Source organism: Falco rusticolus, chromosome 3, assembly GCF_015220075.1.
Source record: "Falco rusticolus isolate bFalRus1 chromosome 3, bFalRus1.pri, whole genome shotgun sequence".
Lineage (NCBI taxonomy): Eukaryota > Metazoa > Chordata > Aves > Falconiformes > Falconidae > Falco > Falco rusticolus.
In genome coordinates, this window is record NC_051189.1 from 16,666,057 (window position 1) to 16,689,791 (window position 23,735).

The window sequence follows — 23,735 nt, forward strand, 5'->3', positions numbered from 1 at the left end:
AAGGAAGGTCACTTGGAGTTTTAGGCAAAAAACAAAGATCTTGTTGCTTGCAATATAGAGCAGAAAGGAGAAAGCATTTAAGTTCTCTAACTACACTGACAGTGCTAATATTTGAATGGGGAATAGGTGATCAGCCTGTTTGATGCCTTCCTCTGTTTCACAAGATCAGATCTAAGCCATAGCATCGTCCCTATTGAGAAATATGAAAATATTTCACACCAGCAACTCGAGTCCATTCTGTGACACATTTTAGTAGATGCTGAGGGTCTTCAGCTTTGATGACATCAGTGGGAACAAAAGATGTTCAGCTGGGCCCATTAAGGAGACAGTGCATGGCCTTCACTCACAAGCAGCTTTCCGTACTGCTGATGACTTCTGCTCCCTGCCCCCCCCCCCCCCCCTTAAGACCTCCTACAGAGGTGTCCAGCACAGATCAGGTTAGAGTTTGGGGCTGGTTCTTTATAAACTTACCTGGGTCTTTGCATAATAGGAATAATTTATTACAGTAACAGATAGCACTGCTAGCACCAGACTTGCAGTATTTGTATGTAGAAACACATATTGGCTGTAGAAAAAAGTAAAAAGCTCATATTCACAGATGCAAAGGCATTTTTCCCAACTTTGAACCCACTCAAGACATTGCAGTCAGGAGCAGAGCTGAAAGCGCCACAGCCCTGGCCTCTTGCCAGCTCCCTGCCCAGCGCTGATAGTGCAGGCGGCTGCTGCTGACAGAAACCCTGAACTGGTTCAAGCCTGTGTTTCTTGGCTTGGGGAAGAACTTTTTACAGCACAGATTAGGAAAATTGAAGGCAAGGATCCACAGATGACTACAAACTGCCTGGGCCTTGCATAGAAAGAAGGACAGTTGCTCACTTCTGCTGTTCTTGTTGGGTGATTGTGCTCTATCAGAAGTGAGCACATGTACACGAGCATACATACCAAGATACACTGTACCTTCCTCTCAATCAAAGGAGAAGACAAATGGCCCTACCAGCCTCCAGGCACTCTCCTGTCCAAGTGGTGTTGCCCCTCTCTTGATACTGGATGAAGATCCACTGGTCCATTCTCCTCATTTGCTGTGCTCCAATCCCACTCCCAAGTGAGCTGCTTTAGAGGTGCAATTCCTCTTATCTACTATTACATCAAAATAGAAACCCATGTCTTCCTCCATCTGCCATGTAATCTTCCTGTAACACCCATCCATTCCTTGCAGATAAGTTCCTTAAATGGAAACCAACTTAGAGCATGATCATTTCTTCATACGGTCAGCCTAAAAATAAAAATATAAAGGCAAGGGATTTCAAATTATATGTGGCGCAATGATTGTAATCATCAGATCAAGAAGATGAATCACAAGATCTTGAGCTGAGCAGCAGCTTCAGGAAGGATGAATGTACTGATCACAAAGCTGAAAAACAAACACTTCTGCCTTACTTTCTTTACTCAACGTGCAGAAACTGTGACAAGTGCCCCATTAATCATTTAATACTTGTGTGTTCTGCTATTGACGTTGAGCTCCTATGTACTGCTACACCACTAATTTGTTCTGCTGAAGTTAGAACAGCACCCTGTCCCCCTGCCATTTCTTGAATGTTACTGTTGTTCAGCCTTCCTTTACAGCAGTTTCCTAAAATCTCTCTAACGGTTTGGGGGTTGTTTAAAGAATACAGTATTTATTTTCATCGCTTTTTTTTCCCTAGAATGTTTTGGCCACTGGAAGTGGAATCACAGCCTCAAGGTCACATGAGTTTGGGGAGATAACCGTCCTTAACTGGTGCTAGAAAACTTTGGCCTCAAGTTTCATGGCTCATTACATACAGAGATGTGAGAAAATATTATATGGCCTGAAGGGAAAAGGGCCTCACTTACTAATTTTGCTCTTTGAATGATGCAACTTCCACTTTAGGAAGAGGTGAACAGAGTTCTTTGGTGCACAGTTCACACAGCTTAAGGACCCAGCAGCTTTTAGCTGGGATGCTGTAGGATGGAAACACACAAAATCATCTTACCCACAGCCCAAACAAACCAGAATTTTCCAGGTGACATGTCAACCCGCTCTGGCCTTCTGTTGTAATGGGAGAATTGCACTGAAACAGAAAACCATCTGGAAATCCAGTGTTCTCAGATATCCTAAAAGCGTTACCAGTAATTTCTGTTCTTGCCTCTGGCTGAAATAAGCTGTAAATATTTCTAAGTGCTTTTCTAGATGCCTAGAATTTCAGCATGTACAAACTAGAGGGATGGTTCTTGAAATATTTGTACTAACTAACAAGAGAGCAATGAATGAAACAGATGCTTATTTTGGTCCTGGAAAGGAGCACTGACATACACCTGCTTTTGCAGAGTCCCATGGTTCAGAATATGCCAAAAGCCCCAACTGCCTCTTCAAAAAAGCAGTCTGTAGCAGCTCTGACTTCACAGCTCCAGTCTTGGTCCAGTACTGACCTGGATGGAGCTGGGGGAGGCAGCAGGCAGCAGGCAGCACGAGCCACAGGAGATGTAATACTGGTGATGGACCATCAGGTCTTCGATGCAACAGCTATTGCCGCTTCCCCAAGGAGGACTTTTTATGATTTCTGGTTCTCCCATCACAAACCTCACCTTAACATCTACCTGAGGAATCACAGCATCTGAATTCCATGAAGGGAACCCAGTACTCATTTCTTCTGCTAGAATTCTGAGCCATTTAGAGCTGATTTCCTTTTCCCTCTACAAAACAACAGTTTGAATTTGTCTAGTTTTATGATGCTGTATTTTATTGTCAATTGGGAAAAAATCCCAAATTTCACGATTCTTCCCTCACATTTACTGCACAGTTACATTTAAAGGAAGTTTGTAATCTCTAAATGTTCTTTTCTTTTTCCTTGCAGCCTACCCATGTAGCTATTCACAACCCATTTATTTATTTATTTATTTATTTATTTATTTATTTACTTTTACTGTTGCAGCCACAAAACTCTAGGTGATGCTAACAGAGTTGCTGTGGTGTAAGTAAAGGCTGAGCTTTCCTCATCCTAGAAATTCCTGAAGCTTCATATTGTGACCTTTTGCAAGTCCTCTTCTCTGTGCTGGTGTATTGAAATAGATATATTTCCAAATGCGTGGCATTGGAAAACCAAGAGCTCTACATATGCTATAATTATGCTTATTTTGTCAAGGTCTGTGCTACTCTGAAATGCTTGCAGTAGGCCACAATCCAGCATATCCTGTAAAGCAGCATCAATTTCTAAGGAAACAGATTAATGTACTAAATATATTTGCTTACTACCCTGCACAAGCATGTTTGTGAAATATTCAGCAATGAACCATCCTAGTATTTTCCATGAGCTATTCAGAGCAAAGCGTTGTCACTGCTCCTACTGGAGCTGTTTCGGTGCATGCAGTACATCAGTCTGATGTGCCCAGTAAGGAGAAAGGGAGTTCCATAGTGGACACTGGCCAAGAAACTGGATCCTTGTAATTTTGCCAGGCTACTCCAACAAGCCTTCTTCTCCCTCTCATAAACAGTAAGATTAAAAGGATTTATCTGTTTACCAACTACAGGTCAGAATTTCTTTGAAATATCTGAGTCTACTCTAGGGAAGAAGAAAAAGTTAATACTTTCTTTTAACCTCTTTGCATAAGCCTTTGTGTTAATCTTCTCCTGCTATTTTTTATTTGTCAGGTCCCTTAAGGCTGTTTCTATATGTGTCTAAGCACATCACAGCTTAAACACAAAGGTTTCCCATTTAGCAGTAATATTGGTAATCCTCTTCTTGTAAGTAATAGAAACATTGTGTCCTTTGACATTTCAGTGATGAGTTAACCTGTTGTCTGGAATATAAATGTAAGCTGAGAACTGATTTTGCAACAGAGTAGATTAACATTTTCCTGGAAAAGTGGTTCAGCCTTTTTAAGTTCTGTTTCCAGCTTTTTCCACTAGGCAGGCAGAATTTGGCATGATTACACATCTTTGAATGAGGAGGGTACTTCAGCACAGACATTGTCTTACAGAAGTGATTATTACAGTGGCCAGGAAAGTCTTGTCTAAGTGAAATGGCTCCTGTGAGGTACCTGACCTTAAGGTAACTTGCTTCTGCTAAGCAGAACGTGCCAGGCTAAACTGCACGAACCTCATTAAGCAGATCCAATAAAACCAAAGTCTGCTAGCATATTGCTTCACTTTGTATGAGCACTAGATGTTAAAAAACAGGATGTCAATGTGTAAGTTCAAAATTGTTCTCAAAACCCCTATTTATAGAAAAAGCAAATAGGGGATTTTCAGACTAATATCAGACCCCCCACTGCAGGAGGCTGCTTTTTCCCTGTGCATCCCACGGGTCAGCCCTTGCACTTCCAGAGAAGGGACCCAATTCACATTCCGTGAACTTCCCTCTGGAGGAATTAATTGCTCTCTGATTGCCTGGGCCTGCTGTCTTAGAGACCCTTCAATTTAAATCTGGAAAGTTAGGCAGTCTCTCCTCCATTGCATCCCCAAAATCATGCTCCAGTTTTTTCTTTAAAAAAAACAACCAACCAAAACAAAACAAAAAACCAAAAACCACAGATGTGGTTGTAGTGCTGAAGTGGTAACTACAATTTAACTTTTTTCTTTAAAACCTTTAACCTAAGCAAACAATAAACCTAGTCTTCCAACACATCATAAGAAACTATGTTCTTCTGGAAAGTTGAACTCTCCTGTGCTTGAATACTTCAGCCCCAAATTAGTTCAGTTTATTAAAGAATTGGTGAGTCAGATTTGCAGTGACTGTAGCTATATGCTTTCTCCTAAACTAATGGCAAAACATTCTCTGCAGTCACATATTTTCAAATAGTGATGTGACTTGAGGGGGGTCATTAACAGACCTGACACGTTTGAAGAAGTTTGTGAAAAAGGAATACATCACTTCTTTTACAGCAGCACGCTCAGTAGCATCAGTTACTCTATAATCCCATATTGTCTGGCACATAGGAAGCATGTAACTGCAAAGTAACACTAAGGGAGATCAGATTTGGCCAAATCTCAATTCCCCACTACCTATAAGCACAGGTTTCAAGAGCTTTCTGAATCTGGGTCTCAATTATAAATTAAGCAATGTTATAGGAGGATGAAGGGGAGTTTGAAGCTTTCCATTTAAATAGCCTTTGCAGGTAAAATAATTCAGACCCACTTTTACCCAGTGCAGCTGCATGCAATTTCCAGTCAATAAGCTGAGCAAATGGCATCTGCTTGCAATAAAGCAACCAGCAACAGCAACTGATAAAGAAGCAGAAACATGTCCTAGCAGGGACTGCCCTTTTCCACAAAAGCCTTCAGGGCCAGGCTTATGTAGGGGAGACCACACACGCACAAGGGAGGTAACCAGTTCCCTGTGGCCCCAGGGCTCCTCCTCCTCCCAGCAACATCAGCTTGGCAGCCGGCACCCCAGGGAAAGCAGCATGAGGTGCAAGAGGTGGCAGCAACCTCTGCTCTTGGTGGAGTCAGGCAAGGGTGATGACACCAGGCTGCTCTCTGCAGTGGTAGTGGGGGATTTCACCTCCCTGGGGCCAACAGTCCTTCACAGTCCTTTTCCACCATGGACAAGATGCTTTTCTTCAACTCAGCCTCCTTTCCTGCCACCTTGTCCATGACCACTTCTCCTTTCCTCATTCTTTTGTTCAGTTTCTCTTATTGAATATACTTTACTACAGGACTCAGCAGGCCTAAAGCTCCCTCACCATTTAATTAAAAACAAAAAGACAACTTCACATGGCTCTTTTCTCAGTTGGTTCCCACTCCCCCTCATCCTTTTCAGCTGTCTTGGTATGGCCCCTCTAAGACAGTAAGACTTTGTTGTCTCACTGCTTTGGCACAGAAAGGACCCAGGTATTTCTCATCAGCATTATGCAAATAAGTAAGATGCAACCCAAGAACAGGGCTGCTCAGGTTGTGGTGCCCTACACCACTGGGCAACAAAGCACACAAACCTATGGTGAGACGGGTGTTGCCTTCTTGTGCCAACACAATGTCAGGTGCTGACACTTCCATCACACTTTCTCAGCCACTTGTGCTCACAGTTCTGAGTCTTAATCAGCAGTAAGGATCCAGTGCAGTGCTTGGTTCCCAAGCAAAAGTCACAGCAAATCTGGAAGAGGCAGGATCAGTCCCCTGGGCGTTTCAAAAGCAGCGCCCTTCATTAACTTCTCAGTGGCTGTGGTTTTTAGAGGAGAAAAATCATCTCTTTCGACATCACGGGAAAAAAAAAAAAAAGTGAAATATAGACTTTGAAGTGGTGGGGAAGCACCATTACCCATTCACAGACAGCAGACTGACTTTCATTATATTTGATAGGAAGGTTGCATGTGGCAATGCATGTAAGGACACATTTCTTACAGACACCAGGAAAGGTGCATGCTTTATGCTCACATGCCATGCAAGCTACTTTTCACACCATCTGGCTAGCTGGCTCTTACTGTCCCCTGCTCTGGAGAGCCATGGGGTTTATCCCTCTTTGGCCTTTCTTCTTTCTGGGGCATCCTAATGCTAGTCAGAAGTTTACATGCAGGCGTGTGGATTGTCATCTAGCTTTGGCATTCTCCATCCAGCCACACAGAGCAAACTTTTCCTTCTGTTAACTTCCATCTCCTCCCCACTTGAAAGCCTGAAATCCTTGATTTAGCTATATTTTCTGTATCCCAAATCCCTGACAGCATAATCAATGGCTCTGATTTTTACAAGGAATACTTGCCATCGTACTGATGACATCATGATGATCTGTCACTGACATCCCGTATCTTTTCCCTGCTCCTACCACCATTCTTTTGTTCACCCATAAGCTTATTATAAATTCTATAATGTAGGCAAGACTTCTTGAAATGCCAGGCTGGCTTTCAAAAGCTAAAAGCAGGGCCAGCTCTAACCAAAAAAAAAAAAAAAAAAGGATCTATATTTAGATTATCTAAGAAATTCCAGTTCCTACTCATTGATAAAATAATATTAGTTGAGCATGTGATGAAAATTAATAGTAAAAGCAAAGATTTTAGCTTTATCGTTACATTTCCTGCTTAGTCAGGGGTTTTTTTCTCCCCTTGGAGACTGCATCGGCATTGTTTGCATTGGATACCACAGTTAGCCTACACAGCCTGTTACTAAAGACATTTCATGAGGATATAGTCACCCAAACAAATATCACAAAGGTATTTGACAAAGAAATATCACAAAGAATGAGAAGACTATGACTGGGGCTTGACGTCTAGGACTATTGCCTCCTTTTCTTGACTCTGTGCGTTATTTATTTCCCTGCTATGAGCCTGGCAGAAAATCTACCTTGCCTGCAGAGCCCTAAACAGCCATAATCCTACAGAACTGGGGGACCACTCAGTTCACTTGAAAATTTCCAAATCAGAGGGCATGCACTAGGGATACAAGGGATTATCACCTGTGTTACATCTAGTGGCATTAAGGACAGCAGAATCATCACTTTCCCACAGGGTTCTCTGCTGAAGCAGCTCCAGGGAGGAGGATTAACATGCTCCCTATCTTCCCCAAAACTGCACCCATCCAAAACCTGTTCAATCCCCGTGTCATCCTCTGCCAGCCCCCACCAAGCTTCCCCACCTGCCTGTGCAGAGATCTGACGAGCCGTGGGATCTCAGGGGGTTGTGGGGAAGCAATTACGAATGGATTTTGGATCGTGGATGAAAGAGCTTGACAACAACTGCTCTAGCTTTTCTGAGGGAAACACCAAGAAACCAGATCCTAATCTCCCAATCCTGTCCTGACAGTGTGATCTTGCATCAGTCACTGACATCCATGCGTTAAGATTCCTTCGGCACCAAACAAAGCCTGATAGTGCTCATTTACCTACAGAAGTGTGGGGATGCAGCGTGGATTAATTAGTACTTGCACAGAATTCAAAGAACAAAGCAAATTTGTACTCCTAAATGCCTCCCCAAGCCAAAGTCACCTCTGGACAGCCAGGTTCAAGGGTGCATTTGGTCTTTCATTCCCAAGAATTACTTTCCACGTAATAATAGTGTTTTCAGCCATTCTCAAGTTCAGACCCTGTTGGGGACTGTTTCCACAAACAGGTATTAAAACTGCTTTTGACTTTCCTCCATGGAAGTAGAAAGATTAAACCAGTTCACAAGAACTGTTCCAGCAATGCTTCTGTTACAGAACTGTTCGCGTTAATTACTGTATTACCTGTTTTACATGCCCTAATTTTCTCCCCATGGCATATTGGGGAAAAAAAATTGCAATTTTTTAAGAGAAAGCCCACAAGTGGGGTGTTTCGGGGGTTTTTTTCCCCCTGGTTAAAATAGAATTTCAGCAAAATGTACTTTCTCTGCTTCTTTGGGATTCAGGCAGAATATGAGCTCCCCCTGCTGTTTGCAAAAAACCTGATGTATGGCTGAGCTAAATCTTAATACCGAGTTTTCTGGCCAAGGGCAGGCCCTGGGGATCCCGCTATTCAGTCTTTGGCTCAGGATGCAGCATGGAAAGAAATAAGTAGCTAGATTTCAGTCAAAGCCTGTTCTTGCAGTCCCACCATTGTATATGGAAAGTATTATGTTCAGAAGGAGAGAAGACAGCTGTACGTAAAAACCAGCTATTTCATGTATGAGTCAGAAGAGAAAAACATTTTATACAAGCCCAAAAAGGTGTTGACCTTAAACCATCCTCTAATCTGTAGCCAGAAGTGGATCCAGCCCTTTTATAGTAGGCAATATTCCCAGCAACACTCCTAGGGCCAGAGCAGAGGCTGTGTGACGCTGGAATTACTACGTCCTTGATGCAAACAGCGAGTCTGCCCATGGAAAGAAATGTTTTATATATATGAAAATACTCTGTGCTAAGGTTGTTGGAAGAAAGCCCAGTCCCACTGCCAGAACAGCTCTAAGTCAACAGGGCATGGGTCTACACTAGGGATATCGACGATTTGGGGATGCTCACCTTGACAGAAGTGAACACAGTCCGGTTATCATGAGCCAAGGGTTTCAAGTCCCATTATTAAAATGCCTCTGGCACCTTGGTGTGTGGTATGAATTCCCCTGAGATTAACCAGTCATTGCCCTCAATCTTTTAATTCGCTCCTCAAAGAGGCAGACACCTCTGAACTGCTCTCCAGGGGAGGCTAAATTAGATGCTCTGAATCACCCTCTGGAAGAGCCCCTTGTGCTGCCCAGACGGGGAGAGCTTGGCAGATCCTGAGCCAGCTGAGACGCACCAGTGCCTTCAGCACCAGTCCTTGATCTCCCCACCTCATTAGGTGCTTTTGAAAAATAATGACTTTTTACTGATGTTAACCCCAAGGGGAGAGGAAAAAAGAAAAAAAAAAAAAAAAGAAAATTAAGGAGAGTTCTAATAAAGATTCCCAAAAGTTAGTATTTTCCTGTTTTTCTAGTTGTATGTCAGGTCTCATTAGGCTGTATTAATGAACTTGTTCCAGGCAAGTTTTGGCATAGTTGTTTGTGGTTTTGCCTAACATATGTGAAAGGGCAGGCTAAGTCTGGCTTGTTTTCAAGTTAGTTTAACAGTCAGAAGAGTTGGGTGGGAATATAAAAGGAGAAACATCTTACAGTTTGAGATTCAATACTTGCTCTATAGCAGTAAAAAATAAAATAAAATAAAATAAAATAATTAAAGCACTGTTCTACAATTCAGTCTGTTCCTCTATCACAGCACAGCAATACATGACTCTTAAGGGATATTCAGTACGATTTTGTCTACATTTGGGTTCCATTTTAAAGAGCAGCAATCAGAAGTTACCTCACATAAATCCTGCTGCACCATTGATGCAGAAGGTATTTACACCAATACAGCCATCCTGGCAGAGCCTTGTCATTCCTAGAAAGTTTTAGTAGATTAGATACATCTTTGTGATATGGGCAGAAAGGTCACACGGCACTTGTTTTCTTTGGAAGAATTCCCCAGCTCCCAAGTATATGTGACTCGAAAGAAGCCAGGTACAAACAGCAAACAGAGATATCCAAATCGATGAGGGCTGCTGAAGCAAGAGCTTGGCGTCATCAGTATTCTTGAGATCTCGCCCCAGCTACCCCAGCCACTGCATTCCTGGAATATCAGCACCAGATTCTGAAAAGAATAAAGTTAGTGACACTGGGGGGGGGGGGGAACAGCCACCAACCCCTAAACTTTGTCTACTGCAAGAGAGATATTCTGCAATAGAAACTGAAATGCATAACAGCATCTGGATGATAACAGAGGGGATGAGTCAGCCACGCATTGCTACTGCTTGCTTTGTTTATGTTTCCCATACCAGTTTGAGTCTCTCGATTATTCATTTTTATTTATTTTACAGCATTGGGGTTGCAAAAACTGAGAGCTGTTACAAAAACAAGGTCAATGCCCTGCTGAGTGCAGAGTTTAGCAAAACTATCTGTGCAGCTGAACTCTGTTCTGCAATCCTCATATTTAAATGAGCTGTGAGAGCCCAAAACAACTGCCAGATCACAATATTCATGGGCAACTTTTGCCAGATCTTCATGTCTTCCAAAGGAATCAGAGAACTTCATCCAACTATTATGTGTACCATCAGAAATCTAAATAATTTAGAGATGCAAAGGTTTCCACTTCTCTTTAAGCAGTCAGATACACAACATGCACTATGTGGGACACTCTACTAACACTGTAAAGCTAAATGAAAGCTGTACCACTCCAAAGCATGTTTGATTAGACTGTACTACTGTCACTGGTAGCTAGCAGTCACTCTGATCCTACAGAGCTGTCTCGACAGGACAAGGTCCTGAGGAGTACTTCCTTGCCCCACCGTTGTTCAGGTGAGAAAATTCTGGTGGAATAGGAAGAAGAGGTTTATCCCTACCACCCTGTTTCTTTCTGCACTTTAGCTCCTCCCTCTTATATACCGCTACTATCTCTCCAGCTCCGACAAGTATTTCTCAAATCAATTTAGCAGCATCACTGTGTTAACAGCTATCAAAATCCTTTGGGTTTACCATCAGGCAAAGAGCATCTTTCCCTCCCTGTTCCTTCCTCTAGCACAATGACAAACAGCAGCCAGCAGTTTTCTCTTACCACACCTTAATGCATAACTAATAGGCTTCGTTCGCCATTTTTTTCTACTCAGCAACCTCAGCAGGCTCTAGAGGTGCTTAACCAAGACCTGAGTGCCCTGGCCACATCGCAGCATTATCACACACTTTTAACAGACCAACAAACATGGCTACACCACACGGCATATTGACAGCACACAGAAGCACCAGGGAAAGCCTATAGCATCCTTTAATACAAAGTTGTTTAACCTGCCCCAGAGCAACACCAGTGTCCTTTCCTTAAACCCTTTGGGCAGTTGCATCCAGGTTTCCTGAAAACTGGCAGTGTAAACACAGCTGTGGACTTGGGCTCTCCTGAAGCCTCATTATTGCAGTTCAATTGTTGCTGGCTTTTTTACCTCCAAGTTTCCAAATTACCTCCAGCCTCTATGTTATTATAAACTAATTAGGCTTTAATAAGTCAGAAAAGGAGGCAGATTAGGGTAATTAGGCCCTATGATTGATTACTGGAGCTGTTGTGGAATACACCAGGTGAAAGATATTCTCTTCTTCATAGAAGAGAGTGGGCATTTGCAGAGGGCAGACAGGGTTAGGAAAAAAAAGCCCAGACTAGCCCTAGTAAATATTCATCTTCAGCTAAACTCAGACAGCACACAGCAAAAAAACTCTAGCATAGATGCATCCTTCTCTGGTTGCAAAGGAAAAGCCAAAAGCTTAACTTCCAAGGTGTGGGCTCTCAGCATTTCAGCAAATGTGCTTGTCTTTCCCCCGCCTCCCCTTTCTGAGATGGTGGCCCGTGGGGAGCAGTGATGGCAGTGTTCTGTCCACTCAACCTGTTGCACAGGCAGCACAGGAACGAGGAAAAGCCCAAGTCCTCCTCGGTTTCCCCTGCCTTACAAGCTTCCAGCAAGGCTTTGAGTCAGCCAGAAATACCTGCCCCTGTGGCCCATTGCACTAACTGCTTGCAACCACCCAGCCAGAAGGTCTTTAGGCAAACACCCCAGAACAGAGCCAGCTCTGTGCTCACATACAGGTGAGCCATGAGTCACACCCTCTGAATCTAGGTGTGCGATTTTATTTCCCACACGATAATAAAAGACTAGTAACGCTCAGCTAGTGGGCTCATCACATCAGCATAGCAAAGGCTTTTTTTAATAACTAATCCAGCTCTGAAATACATCCAGATTTATACCAGCTGAAAATAAAAAGTTCTTCGAGCATTTATGGATGAGTCAGTTTATCATGTAGCTTTAAGTGAATTCTGATAAAATGTTCAAAGAAAATTACGGTCCCTGTGTGAGGCAACATTGAGTAACAGGGAAAGTTTTCAACAGACACAACCATGTTTTGGAAAACACCCGAAATAAGTAGATAAAACCAAAGCATTTCTTCCATCCTTTCTTCTTCCTTTGTATCCTCAAGACAGCTGCAGATTTTCAGGTATCTGGGCAAAATATGATTATGGTGCATCAAAGCTCTGGCTTATCAAATGCTTGGGCTATCCTGCATGGCAGCATTAAGAATGGGGGAAGCTACAACTCTGTCTGCTGGGACAAAAAGGAAGTTTTGTTCCTGAATTAGAAAGTTTCATTTGGCAACATTGGGATTACGATTACTTAAAGATGCCAAGTTATCGGTCCCTTGGCAAGCACATTAGAGAGAAACTCTCTTAAGATGCCAGCCCTATAAATACACAGATTTATTAGGAAACAGGTAGGCACTGTTGAAAAAGACCCTCTTACCCAAGAGCTTTCTCCGAAAAGCAGAGCAGCACAGTGTGGCTGTTCGAAAAGATGAACTCAGGACCCAAGTTCCAATCACTGAACTTACACGTTGCAGTAATCTACAGGACAAAGGTTTGCAATGAAATGTAATTGCAATAACCTACTCCTAGAAAAGAGCTCTTAGGTAAAGGTCTCTGGAATCACAGCACTCGGCTAAGGCACAGGAAAGCTGCTGTCTATCCCTCGCCAACCTGCACGGTTTCGGGCACATCATCAAATAGTACTTTTATTCTGGGTCCAGCACACACATTAGAAATAATTGTAAGCGCAGTTCAAAGTTGTGAACACGAACACCCCTGCTCAGCTGCCACACAAGCATCTCAGGTCATCACCTTCTGACAAAACACAGGGGTTTTGTGAGGTTGAGCAATTTCAGGCTCTGTTCAAACCTAAGCCTGGAATCCAGGTGTTCAGTCACAGCTCATTCACAGACAGGATCAGGCCCCTCAGGCAAAGCTGTGGCACCTGATGCTTTTCTTTCAGAGCAGCAGTCTAATGATGAACACCCTCAGCCAACAAGTGGGAAGCTGAAAGCCGAATTACTTCTTCTGCTAGCAGAAATTAAAAGCCTGGGTTCTCTCCTACAAGGTTATACACTGAAACACAATCACTTGTCCTGAAACAGAGGTATAGATGCAGTTCTACCCCAATAGTTCAGGCGTTTGCCTGCAAGGAACAAGTTGGGTGTCAGTCTTGGGGTAAGTTTTGCACAAAACTATGGCAGCTTCTTTGGCCCTTTCTCAGCCAGTGAGTAAAATATTATTTTTTGCCCAGTGGCAGGGCTGTAAAAGAAAAGAAGGGTTGCATGCCCATATAGAAGCCTGTATTGCCGTATCTAGGGCATTTTTCAAGGAACTACTATTTACGTATTTGAAAGCTCTGAGGCTCAGGGGAGAACAGCAGCTCTGTAGCTGCTGGACTGGTACAGGGTGGTAGGTGGTACCCTCCCAGTCCTTTGCTGAACAGAAAAATGAGAATCACACTCTAAAGTTAGAGGGGAAGTGCGTTTTCCAAACTTATTCTTCCCTGACCCTGCTACCCTGCCTCATTTTTGGGGCAAGGTGTCTAAGTAGGCACAGGGCTACAGGGAGGTGCTGAAACTAAAGCTTCTGGGGCTGGGATTTACCACCCACCCTGGTTCTCAGCCGCTCTGACTAATGAGCTGTAGGCAGCTGCATGCTGAATACATTGACTCTGGGCAATTCCCTGTTGAACGCACCAGCTTTCTGGGGTCATCAGCTTTTCTTTGCCTCAGTCCTCATCTAGAGGGACAGCAAAGCCATGAGGGGACTGTATAAGTGGGAAATGTCCCCGGGAAGGAGATGCTATGGGGTCCTTCAGTAAGCCTCCTTTTACAATGCTTACACACTGCAGATGGCAAGGGCTCTGGGTTCTGCTCTGCTCTCTCTTGTTGCCTGACTTTTACATGTTTAAATCTTTTGCTGGGTCTCTTCTTTTAGTGCTGCTCTCACGAGGAGTTACAGAGTGGTGGGATTGACTCGTGGCACTCTCAGGCTCTGTCTGCAATGCCTGTTACAAAAGGCCCCATGTTTTCTCCGCGGGTTGCTGCGATGCAAGCAGCACACTGCAGTAATTAATACCAGGCAGATACGAAAAGGAAAAGGTTGTTTCTAGCTGTGAAGAAGCAGGTTTGGCTGAAGTTCTGCTAAGTCAGTTCCCACACTTGAGCTGAAAAGCAAATGCAAATGTTTCATAGTGCCCTAAGCAAATTTCACTAAGTTCAAGCAGGGCCAGCAGGATGGCTCCTCTGGGGAGCCTTCCTCCTCAGCTCCTCCTCAGTCTCTTCTCTGCTGCCTCCTTTGCTCCTGTGCAAGGGAGAGAGCCACATTTTCCCAGTGGCCTGCTGAAAATGTCTCTCCACGTGAGCCGTGGAGAGGCAAGCAGAAGTGCGGACAAAAGCCCAAGCTTTTTTTTCCCTTGTGTGTAGAGATGCTTGTAATTATTAATCTCACAACAGCAGAGGTAAATACGATAACTGCATGACTCAGGCTGTGCCTCAAAGGTCATTCTCTGTTCCTATCCCAAGCCAAAGGGGAAGAAGGAAAAAAGCCTGTTATATTCATGTTCTCATTTCTCTCTGAGGTGAGTCACCCTACCAGTTAAATGCTGTAAAATGACAAACATTGGTAAATAAGATAATATTAATGATACTGATGACTCAACTGAAATAAACACACATCAGTCACAGCTCAGCAGCCTGAAAGAACCTTATGAGAAGAAAAAACCTGCTCAAATCAAAGACAAGATGATGATTGCAAATCTGCTATTAATAAATATTTTTCTATGACAAAGCATTCCACGCAGTATTTATATTTCATTATGCACAACACAAACCAAGCGACTGGAAACATTACTCATAGCAATTGTGGAAAAAAACTGTGAGAACTCTTTTTCATTTCTGTTAGGGCAACGTAATTGCCTTTTTTAAAAAGCAGCAAACCTGCCTTCATATAAAACCCTTTTGCCCTCTGCCCTGGAAAATTAGGCTACTTTCCCAGATTTGCACCTTTTTTCTAATGCTAAATCTGAGACGCAGCCGGAGTGACTGGCGAGCAGAGTCCCAGCTCCCTAATACAGCAAGAAACTGCACCACAAATACAGCAAGAAACTGCACTGCGTGTCTGGTTTGAAGATATATTCCCAATGCATGGAGGCAAGCCTGCAGCAGCTAGTTTGACAGAATAGCTCTTCAGCTCCTGGGGAAAGGACTGGAGGCTTTCAGCCCTAGGATATCCCAGGTTTCAGGGCAGAGGAGCCATCACAGACTTTGATTGCACTGTTCTTATGGTTACAGACATTCCTCAAGGAAAGAGCATGGGGAACAGTGGCACGGGACAACAGCAACGGTTTTGTCACCAGCATATTCTCAGGATGCACTCACATATGTGCCTGTAACCTCACCTTTCCCAGCAACGGACTGTATAGACCCTGTTCTTCCTACACATGCTCTCCCTCCTGTATTTTCATTTTTCCTAGATTAATGACTTTCTCATTCATCTGATAGTATTTTTGTCCCCCAGTAGTGTCTGCATCTATCCGGGAGAGTCCAAATTAAGAACACTGAGCCAAAATGAAGCCTAGATATTACAGGAATTGATGTGTGGGCTTTCACACAGAAGGCAGTCCTTTTTTCTGCTCCTGCAACAACCTCTCTTCATGATAAAGTCTGAAGATATAAATCTTGCCTCCCAATATGTGGCTTCAACTGAAGTCACCAGCAGGTGTTTGCAGACAGAGGGTAGAATTTGCACATAGGGAAGGATCATTTGCAGTTTCCTTTTCAGAGCAGTTAAGCCTGATCTGTTGGAGATAGTTATGTGAGTCATCTCACACTCACTCACTTTCCTCCCCTTCTGAACAGTGAGCAAACTTCAATCTAGAAACCACATATCTGTTCTGCAGCATCTTTATGTCTTCTTCCCAAATACCTCATAGTCAACTTAGGAAGAAAATTTGCACCAAAATATCAAACAATTTTAGGCTTGATCTTGCAGAACAGAAGTGATGGACTTCCCTTCCTGATCACATACCCTAGAGTGTTTTCATTTACCAGGATATAAATATCAGGGAAGTTTAATGTCTTTGGGTGTAAATCAGAAATAACTCAGAAGAAGGCACTAGAGGATTTTTTGTCATTATTGCCGGAATGTGCCATATATCACATAAACCGCAAACTTCAAGGCGAAACTCTGTTCTCATCTAACATGGTATAAATCCAGAGGAACTCAGCTCAGCACACCCGAGTCCCTCCAGTACTAAATTCATCCAGCTGTATTTGTGATTTAGCAGCCACAATGCAAATGTCACAGCGCTGAAAAGGCACTGAGGACAATGAGTGGCTCTGCAGTTAACCTTGAGGCTGGGCATCTGCATCCGGCTCCTGGCTCTGTCACAAGCTCTGTTCTCTAATTTCCTCGATCCCAAAGCAGCTCTGCCTCTTGGAAACATAGGTTATTGCTTTCCTCCCAACTTCTCTCATTTATCAACTCTTCATTACAAGGACAGCCCCTTAGTAGGTGTTAAAAATCTCTGACTAGGTTGAAAAATGTACTGTGTTAAGCGTGCTGTTATACAATAAATGCAAGTTAATCCCTGCATGGCACAACTGTGGCATTAAAAAATGTCAATCTCCTTTCTTTGCTCGGCATTAATCAGACTTCTCTACAGGGTTTTTAAGCAAGAGGACTTTTAGGAGGTAAGTGTTACTGGCTATGTGACCTTGCAATAAAACTTTCCTTTGGAACTTCTGAATGCTTCCCCAGGCAGTCGAAATAATTTCAATAGCTCTGTGTCATCCCACCCCCCCAACACACCCCCCAGCCCGAGTTCATATGAAAACAATTAGGTTCTGAGAAAGCATCTACACAGCTGAGCTTACAGTCCAAAGCAATGAGGAAATAGCTCCTCCAGCTGCTGTGAATTTTATGTAAAACTATCAGTAAGCACAGTCCCAAATACAGCTTTTCCTCCTTAAAAATAGTTTCTCCAAGTTAAGCTTTGGGACCAAGCATTTTGCCATCATTTCTTTAATGTATCTTGATTAAATGATTCCTAATAAAAAGTCTGGTTTTCTGAATGCTCTGGATTTCATAGCTAATCATTAACGGATACTAGCTGGAGCTACAGACAATAACTGTGGCACAGGAAGATGATTAAGATGCCTGTCCCACATAAAGCATAATTTTTATGTTGGGGAGGGTGGGGGGCATATCTGTTTTTCAGATTAGAATTTCATAAGAGTTTGCAACACAAAGAACTGAACACAGATAAAACAACCTAATACAGGGTTTATCACACTGGGCTGGCACAAATGTTACAAGGGACAAAGGCAGTCACTGGGCTAGTCAGGAATGCCATACTGTGAAACACTGACTTTGAAGTAAGGAGCTGCTCCTGCTGCTGCTCCCTGGCCTCACATCCCTGATCTCTACCTCATCTGTGTTGATGAGCCCTCTCCATCTCATTAGTCCTTACCAAAGAGGAACAGATTGCCTCTCTTGCAATAGCCCAAACCTAGAATAACTCCTTGTAATCTCAATTATTAGATTTAAAACACTTTCTCTGAGGCTGGAAGCAAGCCTGGCAACGGGACACAGGGGAGCGGATGGCATCATACCTAAGGTTCATCCACCACCCTCTTAGACAAAGCAAATTCCTCACTGACAAATATTCAGTGCACCCTATCCTGCAGAGGATTTCTTTTCAAGAAGAGAGGTAGGGAACCACTTATCATCTTGAGAAGGGAATTCGGGGCATTACCAAGAAAATAGAGCTGCCCCAAGGTGTGCTGGAATTTTGCCTGAAAAGCTCTTCTCAGAAGGAGCCATGCAGACATCTCTGGGCTGCTTATGTAATTTGTTAAGCAAACTTCGCTGCATACCGAAGCTGGTCAGGACATTTTCCACAAAGTGAGATTTCAAAGCTGAAGTGTTCTTGTCAAGACATCAGGTTTTGAGAAAGTTTTTTTTGCAAGAGAGTCATGTAATTTACATCCTGGTGGTTAGGACAGTGGCCAGGAGATGAAAGAGCCAGGTGAAACTCCTTTCCCTGCACAGTTGAGAAAGAGCTGCAATGAAATCTTTCGACCAGGAAGACAGACAGGGTTTAAACAAGACTCTCACACTCTAGACACGCAGTGCCTTAAAGATAGGGAACAGAAAAACAGTCTGAAACCTTGAAAATTACTGCAAAACAGAGTAGTCATCTTCTAAGTCAGTTCCCCTTCATATGCAGCAGGCCTGAGTAAAGTGGTTTCATGCAGGGAACAGTAATTGAAAACAGTCATTGAAGTGGTAAACAAAACCAGAAAGCTAAATATTAATGTGCAGTAATTGACCGCGTAGGTTTTCCTTCAATGTTAAGGATTTAAACCCCACAGTGTATCGCAATAACCCATTCTTATTTTTAAAACGTTTTGTTCCAGATAGCTCAAAACCCCCCTCCCTCCTAGCAATGAGAACAATAGTTTACTATTGGAAGCTAAGGATAACTTGTTCTAGGGTGAAAAATTCTGCAAAGTTCAACCAAGTGGCTCACAGGCAAATGGGTTTTGTAGTGAGAATAGTGGATCAGAACCTTGGGGTTTACTTCTCTTCTGAAAAAGAGCACCTCCAACAACACAGAGCCCCATAGCAACATGCCCAGGCATTGACTCTACACTGAGTCAGAGGGAAGAATGCCATTTAATGACTCACCAGCACCACTTCTGCTGCATTGTATAGTGCTAAATAATCTAATCTGTCTATCTACTCTAGCCTTTAAAGAGTGCTAGTATGCAATGTAAAGAGTTTTCATTGGCATACATGAAAGGCATTAAGGACTGGATTGCACTCAATGGAAAGCTGCCATCATTTCCACTGGGAATTGGACCAGAGCTTATACATGCAATGCATAGTGTTTGGGAAAGCTCGTGGGGAAGGGGCCGGGAGGGGGTGGGGGGGTGGGGGGGTGGGGAGCAGGAAGGAGGCTCTTAAAATCAAAAGGCAATAGCTATCAAAGACAGTGGTTTCTGGACAAAGTTCTGTTCTCAAGTATTCTGCATTATCAGTGCGTGCAGATCTCCCTTTGATGTTGATGGGAAACCTGCTCACCGGGGGAGCACCGCACCGGGCGCGGAGCCTCCTTCGGCGGAGCCGGGAGAAGGACAGTCCGTCCCGCAGGCGCCCGGGCAGCCGCTGAGCTTCCCGGCCCTTCCCTGTAGGTGGCACTGCTAAATTTTTTAACAAAAGCGATTTTTGTGAACTCTTTAAATTCTCAGTCATTTAGTAATCTCTGAATGGAAAACCTAAACCGCTCCAGTCGTTCCCTGTCACAGCAGCGTGCCTCGCACAGACACAAAGGAGTCGATGCCTGCATCCAGTGAAAGTCAAGGGGAAAAACAAATGTAAGGTCAAGACTTGTATTCGTGTCATCAACTGAATACTTTCCTGCTGGGAATTCAGTCCAGATGGAGAATTCTGGATCTGATTTCCTCTCAAGATTATAGTTTTAGGATCTCTCTGCCTTCTGGGTTGCACAGTGATACGTGGATGTGACAGAGACGTTCCTTGCCTCTAGTATAAAACACACACTCCACTTTCAGCTAATGGCCTGGGTTAAACAGACATGCTGCCTGCTGCTGGCTTCTGCTAGCAACTTCAGTGCCTCACAAACGGTGCCGAGAGACCACCACAGGTGCCAAGGTGCTCCTTTTCCTTCAGAAGAACGACTTGTCCTTTTCCAACCCTACTGACAAATCCTGATATTTGCAGCAAACTAAAACAGTCAATCACGGATGGAAAAATCAAAGTGGCAGTGGACAAAAAGAAGCCTTCTGGAGGGCAGAGGATAAAACCCTCTGGGGTCTGTTGACCACATCAGCCCTGGGCATCCCATCTCAAACCCGTCAGCAACAGAACACAGTGCATCTGCACACAGCCTACAGTTAATGAGGATACAAGAATCTTTCTTCAAAACATCTCATCGTGCAAAAGCCAAACCCAAGTTGTCAGCTGGCTGCTTAGCAATGGGCTGACAGTAGAAGGACAGTCCCATGCAAATCCAACCATGTACTAAAATGTCAGCGATATATTTTCTTGCTAACCCTATCTACCTAATATCTGATATGTAACCTGTCCTGCGAAGGTCAATACTTTTCTATTCAAACAGTGTAGGTAAATTTGTAAGCTTTCAGAGTCCTGAAGAAGTCTTTTGTTTCAAGAACATCATGTGGCAGGAAGTCCCACGTGTCAGATATTATGTTACGAAAACATCCTCCTCTCAGACCAATTATGGATCTGTCACCCTCAGTTTCATTCGTTCCTTTTGTCGTCAGACACAAGGAACAGTAACTAGCAAGGACACATAAGCTGTTGGAACATCCTACCCAGAAAACCTTCTTCCTCTCCAGGCTATCAGTTCAAAGAAACTTCAGGATTCCCCACCCAAGATATGCAGCTCTCCTTACTATGAGAAAGGAAGTTAGGCAGGACTCTTGCATGTGCCATAATTAAAGCTTCTCTGGTGGCTACATTCAAAGAAACATGGATATAACCATAAGCCAGAGAGAAGCTTGTATCATGACTGCCCTCTTTGTATCTCTTCTTTTGTTAATGGAGGATCTCTCAAGCCAGCTTCTCCTGCCAGCACTGAAAGGAGAGCACAAAAATACTCCCTCTTTTCCTCTATCGCAGCTACACTCGCTTGACAGGCACTCAGCCCAAGGATGCTGCTTGCCTTCCAAGGTGAAAGCTCTGAAAAAATTGATGCTGATGTATCTTGTAAACTCCCAGGTTTTACTATCATCATGGGATTCAAGTATCTGGAGATTTGACTTATGAGAGATGGCAGCATTAGCAGCTCAAAAGTTCATTCATCCTCAAGAGCATATATATCAGCTGAAATGAGTTTCAAAGGACCATTCACTTGAACTGATTTACAGATACACCAGCAGACACAGAGACACTTCTTTCAATGACATAATTTTAATAGGCCAGGAGCATTTTTGCTACTGCAGCCAAGATCAGGATATTTTTATTTTGTTTGTCAGAAGGGAAGCTTTGCTTTGCATGCATTTAGCCTCAGGAACAGAGTTTCCTGACAGGATTGCCAAGAGCACATAATTTTTGCAACAGAGGCAACGCTAGGAGAATGATGTGCTTCACTAATCTTGACTGGCGTTCTTAAATGCTTTTGCAGCCATCACACAGAAGACCTGAGCCAAACTGTCTGGTGCAGGTGTGCCGAGCAGCTGCAGGAGCCCAGCGCTGCCCTTCTCTGTCCCGGGACAGAGGGCATCTGTGCTGGGCTGCCCATACCTGCCAGCACTGGGGCAGACGAGCCCAGCTCCACCTTCAGGAAGACAAAGGTGCCAGCAAAGCTGCATGCACTACCATCACAGGGGACACTTTGGAAGAGAGTCTGGAGAAGGTGAAAAAATGCTTTATTTTGGTATAACCTTTTTTTCTGCAGCCCCAGGTATCACAAACCACAAGCAGACCATGGAAGTGCTGCCCAGGTGGCCAACAGCGCAGTACATCAGCTCACCAGTAAATCTCACTCCTAAAGCAGCAGTGTGAGCAATGCCCATGCAGAGCAAGGTTGACAGTGACGTGATGGGAGAGAGTTCGTTGAGGGAAAGGGTAAATTGCGTAATATTTCCCACCCCTTCAGCAAAGCCAGCACTTGATGGGGAAAAATGAGGTGGCACGTTTTTATTTTTCTTATGTGACATTTTTACCCTCCATTAGAAAGGGGAACTTTTCAGCCCCAGCATTTTCACCTCCAGACTTAGTCTCTGGAACAAACTTTCAGCTGCTGACTCAGACCAAATGCACAGTGCTTTCAGAAGGAGCTTTGCCCAAGCTATGACTACAGGATTTGGTCACCGCTCCATATGAAATCATTTTAATTCACAAGATGCCCTCTCCCCTGTTCATGGAAGAGGTTGCCAAAGCCCATGTTATTCTGATGCTTCCTCAGTGCTCTTTCTTTAAGTCTATCCAATTTTCTCTCTATCTCAAGTGGAGGGGAGGAGAGAACTGTGAATATCTGAGCTAATTCCTCATTTTAATTTCTCAGACGTAGAGAAGGGGGCTTAAATCTAGGAAACTCTAAACACAGTTTGGTAGGGAATATTTTTGCAGGCTTCTTCTGTAAAGTTAAGCATTTTGCTTAAAATTAATAGTGACTATGGATCAAATCATTGGCCCTGTGAAGGATCTCATACTCCGCTGTCACGTTAAACTCATGTTAAGCGAAATGCATTCATGCCATAAATATTCTAATAGCAGACAGACACATAGTCAAGCTCGTTCCCAGATGCACTGGGCTCAGCCTGACCCAGCTGATCACAGAAATGTTTCACCCTGGAGAAGGGGGGGGGAGGCGGTTAAGATGAAAGAATAATTTTTACTCCAGTTTGCCTCAGATGTTTCGGTACTGGGGTTGTTGTGCAGCAAGACATAGTCGGGTACTTGGATGGCAGACAGCCACGGCCCTCATCAGTAGCACTGAGGTGAAAATTATCGTGCTATAATTCAAGCCCTGTCATGCCTCATTGCTTAATTATACCGTTCTGATTACAACGGAATCATTTTTCTATAGTATGTCCCAAGCTGACATCACTTTGATTAACAACTCATTTATCTGATTACATAGTAACTCAATAACATTTTGAATTGGAAGAAACCCAGGAAGCCCTTTCATGCCCATTCAGCTTCCGAGCTAGCGTGCATATAAGTACCCTGTAATTTCATCTTCTTTATTTATAGCACGAACAATGCTTTAATGACCTGGAGAATGGAACAAGCAGTAAGGTACAGAGATTTGAAGATAATAAAAAAACCTAAGAGCCGTGAGAAAAAGAGATAGACCCTACAGAGACCTGTAGCAGTCCTACAGCTGGTGCCATCTTTAAGCTTATGTTCCTAATCATTTATTACAGAAGGGCTCAGAGGCCCCAGCTATGTCATAGCCCTATTATGTTCAGCTCTGAGCAGGCCTCTAATTGAGGAGAGTCTGTTTCAAAGAACTCACGGTCTTAGGCTTTGATTCAGCAAAGAACTGAGGCATTAAGTCTCTGACTTTAGACTTCATTATCATACCTCCTCTTGCAACACTGACTCTTTGTTTTATGACTCCCAATGTTTCCCATAATATGGTGTAGTTCACATCTTCAAAGTGCTATAAAATATAAGTAAATTAAGCTTTAAAACTACTCCAGTGAGATCAGCAGACAGTTGTTTCAGAGGCAGAAACTTGAGTCATAGAAGTATGAAGTGACTTACCCAAGGCTCCATGGTAAATCATTGATAGTAAGTCAAACAGAGAAATGCTAGTTCCTAAATCTCTGTTAGCCCACCACACCTTGCTATTTATTCTTGATTCACCCATTTGCTTTAGGTAACTTCCTACGTTTGCTGTGGGAATAGGAAGCAAAGAAGACCACTGCTAATG

The 23,735-nt window shown here is 43.5% G+C and overlaps 1 long non-coding RNA gene across 1 annotated transcript in view; it reads right to left on the reverse strand.

The window, feature by feature from the left end:
• Nucleotides 1–433: 433 nt before the first annotated feature.
• The window catches only part of LOC119145573, a 36,539-nt gene continuing 13,237 nt past the window's right edge, over nt 434–23,735 (reverse strand). Inside the window, exon 3 of the long non-coding RNA XR_005103449.1 lies at nt 434–1,270. This is a non-coding gene — a long non-coding RNA (uncharacterized LOC119145573). The remainder of the gene's footprint in view (nt 1,271–23,735) is intronic.